Genomic DNA, 15,826 nt, shown 5'->3' with positions numbered 1-15,826 from the left:
TAGGAGATTCATATCCTAGTCCTCTGAAGAAAAATCTAAATTTTAGACATTATACCCAAACACATCTCAACAGGGTTTGCCCCTTTTTATCCCATGTATCGAAGAATCTAAGTTTAGGGCCAGCCAGTTGGTTCAGTAGGTGAAAGTGGTTGCCATGGACCCTGAGTTCTATTCCTGGATCACGTGTAAAGGTGGAAAAGGAGAACTAACCCCACAAAGTTGTCCTCCGACCTCTACATGTACCAAGGCACATGTCTCTCGAATCCAAATAATAAATATTTGAGAGTTTAAAGAATCATAAGTTTTTAAAAGTATATTCCTGGAAGTGTTCATGAGCTAATTTTTAATAGGCAAAGCATCACCTGAAGCTCATAAGACTAGTAGTTCTCCTTGGGACTGCACAATGGTGTGTCTTTCCTGTGATGTTCTCAATAGAGGCTGGAGCGATGGCTCAATGCTTACAAGCACATGCTGTTCTTGCAGTGGACCAAAGTTTGGTTCCCATGACCCAAGTCAGGCAGGTCACAGCAAAGCTGTCTGTGACGTCAGCTCCAGGGGATCCTATGCCACTGACTCTCTCAGACACCTACACGCATGCGTGCATATCCACACACACAAACATACTCATAAATAATTAAAGATAATAAAAACAAATCTTTTAGAGCATAGTAGTATACTCAGCAAGCAACCATATTCACTCAACTTAGTTCTCTGGGGTGAAGACTCTCCCACAGTTCACCTCTGCATTTCAGGAGATTTCATTATCCAACTACATCTGTGTCCAATATGTCTCTAAGGGAAGTGACACCAAATTCTGGGTATATAGCTGCTGTGGGTGGAAGATCACAAGTGGTTTTCTTAGAGTTTGAGGAGTCACTTCTTACCAAGAAACCTATCACCTTACAGACCACCAAGAAATACCACTTAGGGTTTCCCTTGGCCTTGGCTTCGAACGAACAAAGACAGAGATGTTCAGTCAGCAACTGGCAATTAACTGTGTCCCCATTTAGGACTGTAATCTTTGGTCACCCCTTGTTTTTCCCCCAACTCCTACGTTCCTACCTGGCAAGTAATCATTAAAAGAATGTCTGATCAAAGGGAAGCAGGGAAGGAGGGGCAGGAAGGAGATTAGGGGCAGGAAGGGGAGGAAGGGGAAGGGGGAAGGGAGGAAAATGAGAAGGGGAGGGGGAGGGAGGAAGAGGAGGAGGGGGAGGAGGAAGAAGAGGGGAATAAGTGGGAGGAAGGAGAGGAAGGAGAGGAAAGAGAGGGAAGCAGGAGTGAAGGAACAGAAGAAAGGAACAGATAGGTCTTGAGCCTCTAAGGCTGCCTCCGCAGGTTCCCAGTGACCAGCTTTCAAAACCATTCCTTCCACCCTTCTCTGAAAGTCAACACATCAGTTTAGACCCCGCTACACCACAAGCAGAGATGTCTGCTACTAGCAGGAACAGCCATCACCGTGGAGGAAGTCTGCCATCGCCCTCTGTGTCTAAACCCCTTCAAGTTCCTTCCCAAGAGCCTGTTCAGCCCAGGGACTGCAAGAGGCTGTCCAGCTTCCCTGGAGTCTGTCCCTTCTGTCCTTCCTCCCAGACATGCTGCTCTGGAACCAGAGCCAGGCTGAACTCTCTACTTCTGCTTTGCTCCGGAAGTCAAGGGATACATGGGCTGAGAAAACCAAGCCTGCTGCCTCCAGGTGCCACATCCTTCATATCATTTCTCCAGCCTCCACCAGGCAGGTTCTGTAGACCCTGCCTCTCTAACATTCTTAGACTCCTCACTCAGCTTGTAAAGGCCTTAGGATATTTTATCTCTAGCTCTTCAGTTACCTGTTGATTGACTTCACTCCCACCCATCCAGTTCTGCGGGGCCCTGGAAGGCTCATTCAGAGATGCAATTCTCTGGTGTTCTCAGTTGCCTAAACCTGTGCCCAGAGCCTCTGACTGGTTCGGTCACCACCCTATGGAGCTAAAATGTTGCTTTCTTTGTTATTCATGAGAAAGACTATATGCCCAGGTTAGAAACGTTTAGGACATGGAATATCTTGAGAGTCACTCCACTTGCTTGCAGGACAGTTGACTTTTGTCAACTTAACAGATATCTAGACATATCTGGAAAGAGGAAATCTGACTGAGAAAATGCCTCCATAAGGCTGGCCTGTAAGGCATTTTCTCTATACTCTGGTATCAGCCTTTCTGGAGCACCTAAGGAAACACTTGACAGGGTACTTTTTCTATAGCCATTGGATTTGTAAAGAATAAATATCTTTCATACTCTTTCTTCTTCCAGCTTGCTGCATCTGCAGTGACTGCCCTGGACCCAGCCCAAGCTTCCTGACCCCTACCCTGCACCTTGACAAATACAAGGGTCCCACCAGATCTCCCAGGGACCAACCAATGCATACACATGGAGCGACCCCTGACTCCCGCCACATATGTAGCAGAGGATAGCCTTGCCCAGCATCAAGAGGAGGAAAAGCCCTTGGTCCTGTGAAGGGTCATTTCCCCAACGTAGGGTAATTCCAGGATGTTGAGGTTGGAGTGGATTGGAAACATCCTCATAGAAGCAGGGGGAAAGGGAAAAAGGTATGGGAGAGGGGGGCGGAATTACATTATTTGAAATGTAAATACATAGAATAGCCAAGAAAAATAAAATTAAAACAAAATTCATTGGCTCAGAGTTTTCCATTTACGAGGACTGCAGGTAGAGTGTACATCTAAACTGTGAATTATTTAAGGCTTTTGTTCAATCAGTGTTAAATAAATATCAGTTGACTTAATACTCAGTTAATATTTCTGAGCATCTGCTCCATCGAAGGTGCCGTACCTGGTACTGAGACATATTACTTGGCCTCAAACCATGAAGAGCAGACACACAGGAAAATGCCACAAACCATACCCACATTATTAGCATTTGCCTCAGTAGTCTCCAGAGTCATTGCCCAGACATACTTTGTTCTTAACCTTCATCAGTAACAATTCCCTGGTCCAAGACACCTTCCAATTTGGGGCACGATTTTATTTTACTAAAATCTTTTCTCCATCTCAAGTCACTTCCTATGTACTTCCAATTTTCCAGTTATGAAATGGTCCTGACGTGCCTATTAACATCGTTAGCCCTTTAAGACTTTGGCTCCCTAACAACCAATGTCCCTGATTCTGCCTCTGGTCCTAGAATTTACAGAAGAGAGCTAAGCCACCCCCATGAAACAATGTGTGCTGACCTTGGCCATGAGAGTTCTGTGCTGAATGTCTGCTAGGAGCCAGTGAGCGGTGTCTGATCATCCTTGGCTGTCCTGGGACATCCAGGCACAAAGCTAAATCACCCAAACAAACTTAGGAAATGAATTGATAAATACAGATTGGTTCTAATTATACGGCTCTACGGATGAGTCAATTGGTTCGTTGTTTGCTGAAGCAGAGCATGAAATCTGTCTACAGTATTGGCTAACATTGAAGAAAACACATACAAAATGGAATTCTACCTATCAATTTGGGCTAATCACACCACCGAACTAGTTAAGTTCCAGGAGGGGGAAAAACCCCAAGTGTATGTGACTTTGAGAATGGTGTCCACTTAGCTATGAGAGAACCATATATCAGAGAGAGAAAAGAGACCTTGTCGTTATGTTTAAATTACAGCTTAAGTACCCACGTCTAGTCTCACTTAAAAATTGACTGCTGTTTGTTTGTTTTTGTTTGTTTGATGAGGTGAAGTCCCCTGTAGCGTACACACTGGCTTCAAACTCTTTACGTGGTTGAAGCTGGCCTTGAACTGCTGACCTTCCTGCCTTTTCCTCTTAAGTGTTGGGATTAATAGACTTGTGCCCCTATGGCTGGCAAAGACTATTAGTATTTCCATGGGTAAAACTGGAACGGGTGCAGGATGTTTCCAAGTCCTCGATAACAGAGAGTGCTTAGCATACTATTTACCCGACCAGGTAAAACTTACGTATTACTCGTTAACTCACACAGTAACTGAAAGCTGACATTTGTTCCTCAGTGAAAACAAGAACCCAAAACTGGGTATCTAGCATTTGGGTGGTAGAAACAGGGATACCAAAAGTTCAAGGTCACTCTTGGCTACATCCACTGCCGACAGGAGACATTGTATCACAAAAGAAAGATGGAGAGGAAAGGAAGAAAAGGAAGGGAGATGGAGAAAGAGAGAAACCGAGTGTCACGGAGGGAAGAGCTACCAGTCCATGATATATAAAGGCAACATTTCCAGTTCAGAGACCTCTTCCTCCTCAGGGCAGATTTCAGAAATCAGCAAAGATACAACACAAAGTAGAGGGCATGTGTGGGAATGCTCAGAAACCAGGGATCCACAAGGAAGTCAAGTCAGGAAAGGAAAACAATAATTCACTGCACTGCCCTGGGAGGACGACGGAGAGGCACAGCCTTATGGGTACATAAGGGTCAGTCTCAATTTAAGACCAGAGTGATCCTCAGTGGTCAAGGAGACCCATGAGGAAACCCTGTGAAGGACAGATAACCAGAGAACATTGCAGAGCAGGGGTAAATTGCGTTAAAATTAGCACATGATTTATATATACCTATAATCTGCCAAATAGCTATAGGCTTGGCCAGGATCTTTCCATATGTTGTGGTAAATCACTTGGAAGGCCAACTGAGCATTTGTGGCATTTCGGAGATGCCAGCTTTGGCTAGGAGGTTGGCGGCTGCTAGGGGCAGTAACCTACCTTGCGTGAAGAGAGAAATGGAGGCTAACTCTCAGAGAACAGATGGCAAGACTGTGGGAGCCTCCGCGTCGCCTCCCTTCTCCAGAGAGGCATTGATCTACCTGGGCTAGCAAACTGTCCAGACGGTTCCCTGCGCCCACGCAGCCAGCCTGGGTTGTCCCTTGGCTTTTCGCTGACACAGTGACGGATTGGGGTGTGAGGGTGTTCACCAGTTCCCACTCGGTGTTGCAAAGCAGTTTGGTCACAGTGGGAGCCTCCACCGGTGGGTAAGGGACTTGCAGAACAAGGAAGGAAGCCAAAGAGTCCCTAAAAGATAGAAAAGAAGGAAAACATTCCTTCCCTGTACCTCTGACATCTGGGCCATGACTGGGGGTGCATAATGACACTGGTTCTGTAATGGCTTCTCTTGTCTGCGAGCAAACTGAGGGTTGGGGATATTTTTCCAGAGTCCCTTCCCCAGAAGACCAGGTAGCACAGTAAACTCAGTACAGAGGAGCGTGGTAAATGGTTTTCCTCTAAGTCCGGGCCTTCCTGCTTGGGCTCATCGAGTATCCCCATGCACTGCCCAACCATGTCCTTAAGTCCCACCCCAGAAGAGAGGAGCAAGAAGGATGATAGCACAGTGCCTACAATCTGAAAACCAACTAGAGCAGGGCTGCAGTAGGCCCCACCCTGGTGACCAGATGGCTCCCCTTGCGTCTGCACTTCCCCAGCAGGCTCGGTAAGCTCAGAAGTACCAGCAGGGAAATACCTCGTGGCTGGCAAGTCACCCACCTTGCCCTGGCCATCTGACTCTACAACAGGACTGCGAGAGAGCGTGTGCCATTGTTCCTTTGGACTTCCAAAAAGCTCAGCTGGTCATTTTCCTTTGCTTAATTCCCTCCTCTGACCACCAGGGCAGTGAGAAATCGGAAAACCTGTAGTCAGTACAAGACAAAACAGAAGGGAAGAAACAAGATGTTTTACCCAGCAAGCCTCCTGGGGAGCCCGGCCTTTACTTTCACATATGCTGGAGGTGTGGTGTCCAAAGAAAACCTTTTGAACTGGTTTCTTGGAATCTCCAGAAAGACCCTGCACATCAAAGGGGACCAGATTCCCTCCCTTGCTGTGCATGGCAGCCATTGTTAAGCATTTTGCATGAATCAACCACCTTCTGAACAAGAGAAGAAACGCAAAGCACATGGCCAGCCCGTGGCCACATCGGCGGCAGCGGCGGCAGCGCCAAGCACGTGCAGCACACATGGCCTTGCCTAGCTCAGAAGAGGCCAATTCTGCCTGGGCTACAAAAAAATTCTGCCTGGGCTACAAGAATCAATCTTTCTCTCTCTCTCTCTCTCTCTCTCTCTCTCTCTCTCTCTCTCTCTCTCTTTCTCTCTCTCTCTCTCTCTCTCTCTCTCTTTCTCTCTCTCTCTCTCTCTCTCTCTCTCTGTCTCTCTCTCTGTCTCTCTGTCTCTCTGTCTCTCTCTGTCTCTCTCTCTGTCTCTCTGTCTCTCTGTCTCTCTCTCTCTCTCTCTCTGTCTCTCTGTCTCTGTCTCTGTCTCTGTCTCTCTCTCTCTCTCTCTAATCCCCCAGGCCAGGATACAATGGAGCCAGTTGTTAGAGATATCACACACCCTCCTATAGACCTACCTCTTAGGAGTCTGTGCAAACTCTGACTTCAGTCACAAGGGGATCCCTGCTGGGCCACCTTAAAAAAAAAAAAAAGTCAGGTTAAGATGCAGTCTGAGCTGAACAGAGAGGCCTGTGTGAGCTGTTGGCACTGGGCCCAGAAAGCCATACTCCGGAGTGAGCTCTGTTGGTGCGGCTTCTGCAGAGGATTACAGTCCCTGGAAGGATAAAGGGGTGAATTCCATCCATGGCTTCAGACTTTCGTCATCTACCTTTGTGGATTTGTCTGGCTCCCTACAGGTGGCTATGGTGAAGGACAGCATATGCTACCCTGCTGAAGGCCACTGATGTCCCCATGGAGCCTAGATATTGAGGAGATCGTCTCCCCCTGGCCAATATGGAGGGAGGCATCTCTGGGCCCTTACTGAACACCCACCCACTCTGTTCTCTGTGAGGATGGCAGGCAGCAATCGTTAGAAGGCAGAGTGGAAGAGGCCTAAGCCATTTGTCCCTCTCTGGCTCTCACTAACGACCTCCCCAAAGGAGGAAAGAAAAAAAAATGGCCCTGAGGTTTTCCTGGAGATAAATGGAACCATTTTAAAGGAAGATGCCATTTACAAAGAAGCCATCCTCTCTGATAGCAAAGTTCTAGGTTCAGGAAAAGAAAAAGGGTTTAAAAACCTATGAATACAACTCAATCGGGAAGTTTTAATTAGCAGTTCAAAACTGCCCACATTCTGGGTTTCTAATTAATAGGCACGATTTCCGTTGAGTTCTACTTCAGTGAGAGCTATATAAAAACCAGTGAGTGGGTGACACCATTCCATTCAAAAAAAGAACAAGAAGGAGAGAAAGGAATGCTGAATTAGGAACAGAAAACGCAAACGATCCATCTCCCTTCTATACCTGTATAAATAAACATTGTTACCCACACCTCTCCCTGGAGCTTGTCAGTCCATGACCAATCAACACCCTGAGTCCATTCGATACCCCAACTCCCTGAACCATAGGCCAAATGGGATAGATCCCAGTCAGATCACCCACAAATACTGGGGTATCAAGAAAAGAGGGCATTAGGGTGGAGACAGAGAGCCATTGCATTTGCAAAACCCCGAATTAGACCCCCCAGTACACACATAAGCAGGACGTTGGGCTAACACACAAAAGACAGAGCCTGAGGAATACTGTGTGGGGTACACGGCTATTTATCCCTGCTCCCAAAAGTGATGAGAAGGCTTCAAAGGGCTTTAATCAAAAATAGACCCAGGCAGTGAGGTGGGGGGTGAGGGAGCCAGATTTGAGGAGAATTTCTGGAAGCTTTGAAAACAGAAGAACTTCCTGTCCCGACCGCCATCGGAGAGCAGCACCCACCCCGTGGCCATGGGCCTCAACAAAGGCCACAAGATGATGACAAACGGCAGCAAGTGAGACACAGCGGGCGTCACGGGCGCCTCACCAAGCACACCTCACTAAGCACACCAAGTTTGTGCCGGACATGATCGGAGAGGTGTGCGGCTTTGCACCCTGTGAACGGCGCCCCACAGAGTTGCTCAAAGTGTCCAAGGACAAGCGGGCACTCAAGTTCATCAAGAAGCGGGTGGGCGCGCACATGCGCACCAAGAGAAAGCAGGAGGAGCTGAGCCACGTGTTGGCCGTCATGAGGAAGGCGGCAGCCAAGGATTGACGAACCCTCTGCCAATAAATGGTAGTTCCTACAAAAAGGAAAGAAACAGAGGAGGAGACAAAAGAGTAACACGGAAGTGGCTTAAGGGGCACACGACTCCAGAGCATTCAGGGGACAAGCTGATCTTCCTGGAGACTCGGGAACCAAGGATGTAGAGGATGAGCAAAGAAGGCCTAGGAGCCGCTGCTTCTGTAAACGTGAGCCTTGAAGGAGGAGTGTTACGTGGTTTTCAGTGACGATGGAGCCGCCCAATGTGTGTCCAAGTGTGAGAACTCAGGCAGAGCTGCCTGGAAAGGTAAGTTCTAGTGCACTGGGGTTTACACAGGTCCCCCCACCAGAGTCTCCTGTGTTCATGCATGCGCACCCCCCCCCCCCCGGAGCTGGGGACCGAACCCAGGGCCTTGCGCTTCCTAGGCAAGCGCTCTACCACTGACTAAATCCCCAACCAGCATGCGCACTCTTATATACCCATCCCCCCAGCAACATTAGGACCCAGATCCCCTCTTATCAGAACATGTCCACGTTTGACAAAAACCTGATGCTAAATCAGAAGATGCCTCAGAAAGCAGCGCCTAATTAGAAGGGGGTGGTCTAGACGCTGATGGGGTAAGGTTGTGATAAAACAGACTCTGGGAACACATCCAGGTAGAAGGAAACACGCATGCCTCTCTTCTCAAACGCACCCCATAGAGGTTGGGAGGAAACTGCAGCTCTCTCCAGAAGCCTCAAGGGACCCCTTAAAGAAGAAAAGACATTTAAAAAGAAACCTTTTAGAACACACCGTGAGAGGCTTAGCACTTGCCCAGTTAGCCAATCTAGACAGCCAACCTTCCTCCAGTACCAGTGGTGGTCACGTCAGATGTTTATCTGTGAATCGTGAACAACACATCCTAGAACATCAGTAGAGAGATCACCTTGCTCCCTCCTTCCTATCAGATGGCTTCCTTAAGGCCCTGATACCCCTGGGAAGCCAAATCATCCTTTGTAAGCCATCATCACACCATCAGTCAATCTACCCTGGACCCAGCGAATCCATTTCTATGTGGCGTGCACTGGAATAGCCAGGTTAAGAATAAGTCTTCCTGCCTGCCAAAAACAAAAACAAAAACAAAAACAAAAAACAAAACAAAACAAAAAACCAAAAAAACCAGAAAACCCAAAAAAAACAAGAAAGAACCTTCATGATCAACCTGATCTCCTACCCAACCTGCCTGTGAATAAACTTCTCCTTCAGTCTCATTTTACCATTTGGCTAGAGCATAGATCAAATAAACAGTGTCCATAAAACAATACAGAAAGTTGTCTGTAAGACCTCAACCGGAGGTCACTGTTGCTAGTCAGGATGGCGAGGATTCTTGACATTAAAAGAAACCAGTTCTGGGGGTTGGGGATTTAGCTCAGTGGTAGAGCGCTTGCCTAGGAAGCACAAGGCCCTGGGTTCGGTCCCCAGCTCCGAAAAAAAAAAAAAAAAGAACCAAAAAAAAAAAAAAAAAAAAAAAAAGAAACCAGTTCTGGCCCATCCCCAGGAAGTGGGTACCAGACAAATGTATTATCTTGGCAAAAATCTCCCTCTAGTTCTAAAACATCATGGCTACCATGGCCTAGAGTGGGAAGAGGTAAGGGATTCACAGGTTCCTAGCCCTTCAGTTCCAGCTGCAGAATGATGTTTGGGTCAGTGGAAAAAGGCATATATGTTGGCTGGTTCCATGGATTCTATCATCCAGCAACATCTTAGTTCATGTAAACGCATGGCATGGTGCTAACAACACATAACCTAACAGCGCCCTTCTCAGAATGTCCCACTACCACACCTCAACCCCTTCACTGCATGGTTGATTCTTGATTCCAGAGGCAGTTCTGCTCTGTAAAGCCAACTACATCATAAACATCAACACATACCAAGTCACCAGTTGTAGAGAAAATGCAGGGTTGAGTTTCTGTGAGCCTCTGATTATAGCATGTTTGCCAATCGATGCGAAAATCTTGGTTCGTATGTTTAAAGCTAGCTTTACTTAGGAGAGAGTGACAATTCGTCAGTGGTGACCTCTCAGCAGATACCTCAGAAGCTTTTGCCGGAAGGAAGCATCAACACACCAACTCTCTCCTTTAGACACACTGCAGCCTTCTTGTGCCTAAATCCCATGAGAATATGTCAGCCATGTGACTGGAACATTTTAAACAGCAAACCTGCCTAGCAAAAGCAGACACACACACACACACACACACACACACACACACACACACGCAAATAAAAGGACATGGCATTAAATAGATTACAGAAAGAACTCCATTTGCTGGTGGAGAATTGAGTATCACTTTGTTCCCCTTGACCTGAGAACATGCTTTTCCAGTAGCTCAGGTCGTACTGAGCGCTGTGCGTGTCCACACATGAATGTGATGGCGCTGGCAGTGGCTGATCCATGGGCTGTAAATAAAAATTAGGAAGCAGCAAATTCATAAATATACAGTCTGCAAATACAGGGGTGGATGGAGGCCAAGGTGTAATTCTCCCCTGTAACACAGCCGTTCTTTAAAGAACCCAGACCGAACGGAGTGCGATGCTATGCACCTGTCGCCACAGCTGTCCAGAGGTGAAGGGGGGCGGGGCTCAGCAGTTCGAGGTCATCATTAGCTACATAATGAGTTTGAGGCCAGCCTGAGCTACATAAAAGCTTGTTGAAGAAAGAAGAGAGGAAGAAGAGGAGGAGGTGGAAGAGGAGGGGGAGGAAAGAAAAAGAAGGAAAAAGAAGAGAATCCAAACCAAATGCTCAAATATTTTGTCAATTATTAACTCAGAGCGTCTTCGAAGTCACTACCACTGTTTTCATTTTTTGAGATGCTGTTCAGTGTGTGTGTGTGTGTGTGTGTGTGTGTGTGTGTGTGTGTGTGTGTGTCTGTAGTCACCCAGGTTGGGTTGGAGGACAACTTAGTGGGATCAGTTCTTCCACCGTCACATGGTTCTGGGGATCTAACTCAGGCTGCCGGATGTGTAGTGAGTGACTGTACTCACTGAGCCTCCTCACCAATCTGAGTGAGATGTTAGCATACTTGAAGAGCCAGAATTAAATAGGGAATTGGCCAACAAGGTGGCTCAAAGTACAGAACACTCTGTTTGTATCTGTCTTAGTGAGGGTTTTACTGCTGTGAACCGACACCATGACCAAGACAACTCTTATACGGACAACATCTAATTGGGGCTGGCTTACAGGTTCAGAGGTTCAGTCCATTATCATCAAGGCAGAAACATGGCAGCATCCAGGCAGGCCTGGTGCAGGAGGAGCTGAGAGTTCTACATCTTCATCTGAAAGCAACTAGCAGAAAACTGACTTCGGGCAGCTAGGGTGAGGGTTTTAAAGCCCACACCCGTGACATACCTTCTCATAGTGCCACTCCTGGGCTGAGCATAGAAAAACCATCACAGTATCTGACATCTTAAAGCTCCTAACTTAGAACATGAGTAGATGTAGCACCATGTAAGCAGCCATAAGGCAATCCCAGGCAGTGTTACACAGTGAAGGAAGGCACAGTGTTCTCAGTTCTGTGAGGCAATCATCTTCCCCACTCTTTGTGGAAATGGGAAGAGGAACTTTTAGTTTCTATTAATTTACATTAAAATGCATAGGTGGGGCTGGCCGAGCAGTGCTCTAAACCCACGCACTTTCTCAGGGGCCTACTCTATGGTTCTATAGGTCACCGACTAAAAAGTGTCTTAGAAAATGGACAGATGTGGACAGACTTGACATTTGCTTTTGTGGATTCTCTTTGGCCAGCCCTGACTTTCTTTAATTTTCTCACAAGGTCCTCCAAAACTGTGTAAGGAGGCACAGAGGAGACCCACAACCAGCCCGCAGGGCAGGGCTACAGGACATTTAAATTTGAGGAAAACATGTGAACATCAGCGTGATCTGTGGTGCATAAACTATGGCCTTGAGCCACAGCTGGCTCAGCAGCTATGTCGAGGTCGTGAGGTATCACTGGTTTGCAGTTCTGTCCTCAGGGGGTGCTACATTCCTTTCCATGACGTCATAGCTCTGCAAAGCCAGGTTTTCAACAGCTGTGGTAGATGAAGTAAAAACCACCTCAGAAATAAAGTGAGCAGCTGACAGGGGAGCGGTGTCCACCACCATTCCAGTTTTCATAAAGAACAGCTTCTCTACCTTTCTGTCATGACCTCAAAGGCGTGTCTTCCAATCTTCCTAACCCCAGAGACCAGCAACTTGCTTTATGAAATTTCTAGAATCAGTGAGCCTAACAAGAACTAAGTGAACTATGTCTGGCCAAACTTGACTGAGTCAGAAGTATGAAAAAAAAATCTTTATTAAATCACGTGTCCAATGTAAACGGCGCTTCCCTAACTTCCTGCCAGGATATCAGGGTTTCTTTGTTTCATTTTTAAGCCCTTCAAAAGTTTGGAGTCCACATATACACACATATACATATGTGTGTGTGTTTGTGTATGTGTGTGTGTGTGTGCATGTGTGTGAAAGTATGTGTATGTGAATATGTATGGGTGTGTGTATGAGTGTGTGTAAGTGTACGTGTGTGTATGTGTGTGTGAATGTGTTTGTGTGTATGAGTGTATGTATATGAGTGTGTGCATGAGTATGTGTGAATGTGTGTGAGTGTGTGTGTGTGTGTGTGTGTGTGTGTGTGTGTGTGTGTGCATTCAAATGGCCAATCTGGCTTTCCAAAGAATTGGGAAAACTGGTTAAGGCCCAGTGGTCTCCCTGCTAGGGAATACATATCCACTATACATGCTCCACACAGTCATCTTCAATGGCTAGACAGCAGGCTTTCTCCCTTAACCTGAAGTCACAACAACTTTGAGGAGCAACCTACAACTTTGATGTTCTTTTTAGTTCCTTGTGCTCTCCGGTGTCTGCCTAATCCCTATATAAAGGGCAATGAAGTTAAACCATTACAGTTTCCATCTCGGTCATAGTGAATAACTAGGGAACATACTAAGTGCCCAGAAAGGACTGCACATATAAACCACACATACACACACAAACACGTACATTCACAAACACACATACACACACATGTGACATATATGTCAAACATGCAATTGTGCACGTACATACATCCATGCATCTATGCAAACCCACATATACAGAAACACGTGCCTGCATACACAAGGAAGAGGTAAGAAATGGATACATTAAAAATAACCCAAATAGACCTCGAATAACGTGGAAAAATCATAAAAGTCAGATAAAATGGAGCTTCCTGGAAAGTCAACCACAGGCCCTCAGGAGCGTGGGGTCCTGTGGAAGGGAATCTCGGGAGGAAGGAAAGCGAAGCACAGAGTGGACACGGTATTCCCTCAGAGTGAGCAAAAGGCAGCATGCATCTGTCTCTTACTCATCTGTCTCTATCTCATCTCATCCCTCCTCCCTCCAGTCCATCTTCGCACTGAACCAGAGCTGCCTCCTTAAAGCACAGCTCTCTTAAAACCTCTGGTGCCTACTCTCAGCGTGGTTTGAAAAGCACTCAACAGTTTGAGCTCCCTTACCTGTTCAGCCCCAGCTTGACCATTCAACAGTTGACTTTGTTCCCATCACCAAGCCTCTGTGATAGGCTCCCAGCTAGGTTAGCCATTTCCCGCACATGCTTGTCCAGAGCATGTATTTACAGTGTGCACTGTATAATGGCCTGGCTCTTGTCGCTCCTCCTCAAAGCACTGCAACTACTTTATAGTAGCAACCAATACATATGTATGGGAAGAATGAGGGAAGAATAGAATCATGAAAAAAAATCTTAGATGCAAGACATGAGCTAAGGAAGAACTGATAGAGGAAGGAGTGCTGAAACACTAGTGGAAAAGTCATATTGTGGGAACAGAGCAAAGGCAGCTTTGTGGTAGTAGGCTCTTAAGAGAAATAGTCTAAAGAGATAAGGCACACTACTTAGCCTTAATTGTCAGCTTGACCCAATCTAGAGTCATCTGAGAGAAGAAGCCTAGACTAGGTTGGTTTACGGACACGGTTAGTAATTACCCTGATTATTAATGGATAGCAAAAGGCCCAGTCCACTGTGGGTGGAACCATTCCCTTGAGCAAGCTTGGACTGTATAAGAAAGCTAGCTAAACATGAGTCCTTGATGTAGCAATCCAGAAACTCAAGGCACAGAGTGAGCCAGCAAGCAGCATTCCTCCACAGCTTCTGATCCAACTTCCTGTCTGAACTTCCCTCAGTGAAGTGCAAGCCGACCCCTTCCTCCCTCGATTGCTTTTTGTCCAAGTATTTTATCATAGCAATTGGAATAAAAACAGAACATAAAGCAACTAGTGGTTAAAGTGGGTTTCTTTGTTTGCCCCACCCATAGATGTCTTTGGCAGTCTATTGGAGACTATAGACCCTTCTCAAAATAAGAATAGTAAATACAAGGTGTAATAGCTACAGTTAGCAAAATAGGACTGCACTGCAATGCTAAAACATTATCCTATAAGCATATATGTGCGTCTTTGTTAATACATTAAGTAACAAGCTCTAGCAGTCACTCCACAAACCACTGTAATGTCTCGGCAGAGATGAAAGAAAATGTTATTTTAAGATGCTTGCAATAACTGTCATGTTAGCACAAGTGCGGTTTGTTACCACACCCTTGGCTGAAGGAAATGCTAAATTTCAGTTAAGGGTTACAATAGTTTTTTTTTTCTTTCTTTCTTGTTTTTTTTTTTTTTTTAACCTTCCAAATTCAAGGTCCCCAAGTTAAGGAACAGTAACCCAAATCACCAAATTGGCAGTAAGGTCCTTTCTAACTCTGGCCAGAGCAGGGCCGGGCAAGGGATTGAGGCATAATGAATGTCTTTGCAGTCAGATCATTGAAAGGACTTGTGTCCTTGCAGAAACTGTGAAGGGGCACAGACATGGAAGATACCATCTCCTCTCACCCCCAAGTGATGTCAGGAAGGTGACCAATCTCTGTCAAAGTGATTGCCCCCTGGGGTGAGCAGAGAGCTGGAGCCCAGGATAGGGAGTAATTAGCATTGTTGGAGTGAGGTAGGGAGATTACATAGACTGTGGGGCCTGAACTTCAGAATTTGACACAATTAATACATCCAAATTACTTTTCTCTGGAAAATAACTATCGTTGCTCAGAAGCAGACATAGAACAGAGTCTGCCTGGCTCCATTCTTGCTTGTAATTCTGGCTGGAGCAAAGATCCAACAAAGACTTTTTCTAGAGAGTGGAGGAGACAGAAATATCTAGAAACTTGCTCTCAAAGCAGCCTTTCTTGTTCAGATGCAGACCGTGGAAGTTATGCAGCTATCTGCCTTTTCTACATCAGTACTGAGTGTGGTCAACAGCAGTTGAGACCGAAGGTTGCCTCAAAAATAAATAAATAAACAAAAATATGAGAAAGAGGCAATGGGTGCAAAAAAGAATATGGTAGGTCAGACGCAACCGTTATTAAACAGAACACATCGGAAACAAAAGGAGAAGCCATGTGGGTTTCTTAATAACTGGCCTTTTTTGGCCAAGGACAAAGAAAAGGCTCTAGCTGGCTGGTGAAGTCAGCACCTTTTGAAAGCCTGGAGAGCCAGGGAGGAGAGGAAAGCTGTATAGATATGCAAATGTTCCATTCAAATGCAGGCCTCAGCTCTCCCTGAGAGTGAGGTAATTCCACGGATAGAGAACGAAATTCAAGCCCCCTTTCCTGCCTAGAAATGGTCCAGACCTGTGGATAGCTTTATCTCCCACAGCCCAGACCAAGATAAATCAAACTGAACATCCACTGACACCACCGCTTAGGTAGGAGAGATTGTGGGTTCCGAAGTCTGGGATTCTCGTGCAAGGTTGTATGCTCCAAGTCTCTGCACTCTAGAGAG

General features: G+C 46.2%; 1 long non-coding RNA gene across 3 annotated transcripts in view; it reads right to left on the bottom strand.

Annotated features, from left to right (window-relative positions):
- LOC108348536 (uncharacterized) overlaps positions 1–15,826 on the bottom strand; it is a 125,499-nt gene that overhangs the window by 78,415 nt on the left and 31,258 nt on the right. For all 3 annotated transcript variants that reach the window (XR_005495410.2, XR_005495409.2, XR_010059124.1), the window contains exons 2-4: positions 6,329–6,386; positions 5,474–5,616; positions 363–5,005 (exon numbers count right to left, since the gene is read on the bottom strand). This is a non-coding gene — a long non-coding RNA (uncharacterized LOC108348536). The remainder of the gene's footprint in view (positions 1–362; positions 5,006–5,473; positions 5,617–6,328; positions 6,387–15,826) is intronic.

This window comes from Rattus norvegicus, chromosome 17 (genome assembly GCF_036323735.1).
Source record: "Rattus norvegicus strain BN/NHsdMcwi chromosome 17, GRCr8, whole genome shotgun sequence".
Taxonomy (NCBI): Eukaryota; Metazoa; Chordata; class Mammalia; order Rodentia; family Muridae; genus Rattus; species Rattus norvegicus.
The sequence above is the reverse complement of the archived record's forward strand: the minus strand, read 5'-3'. Positions and strand labels throughout refer to the sequence as shown.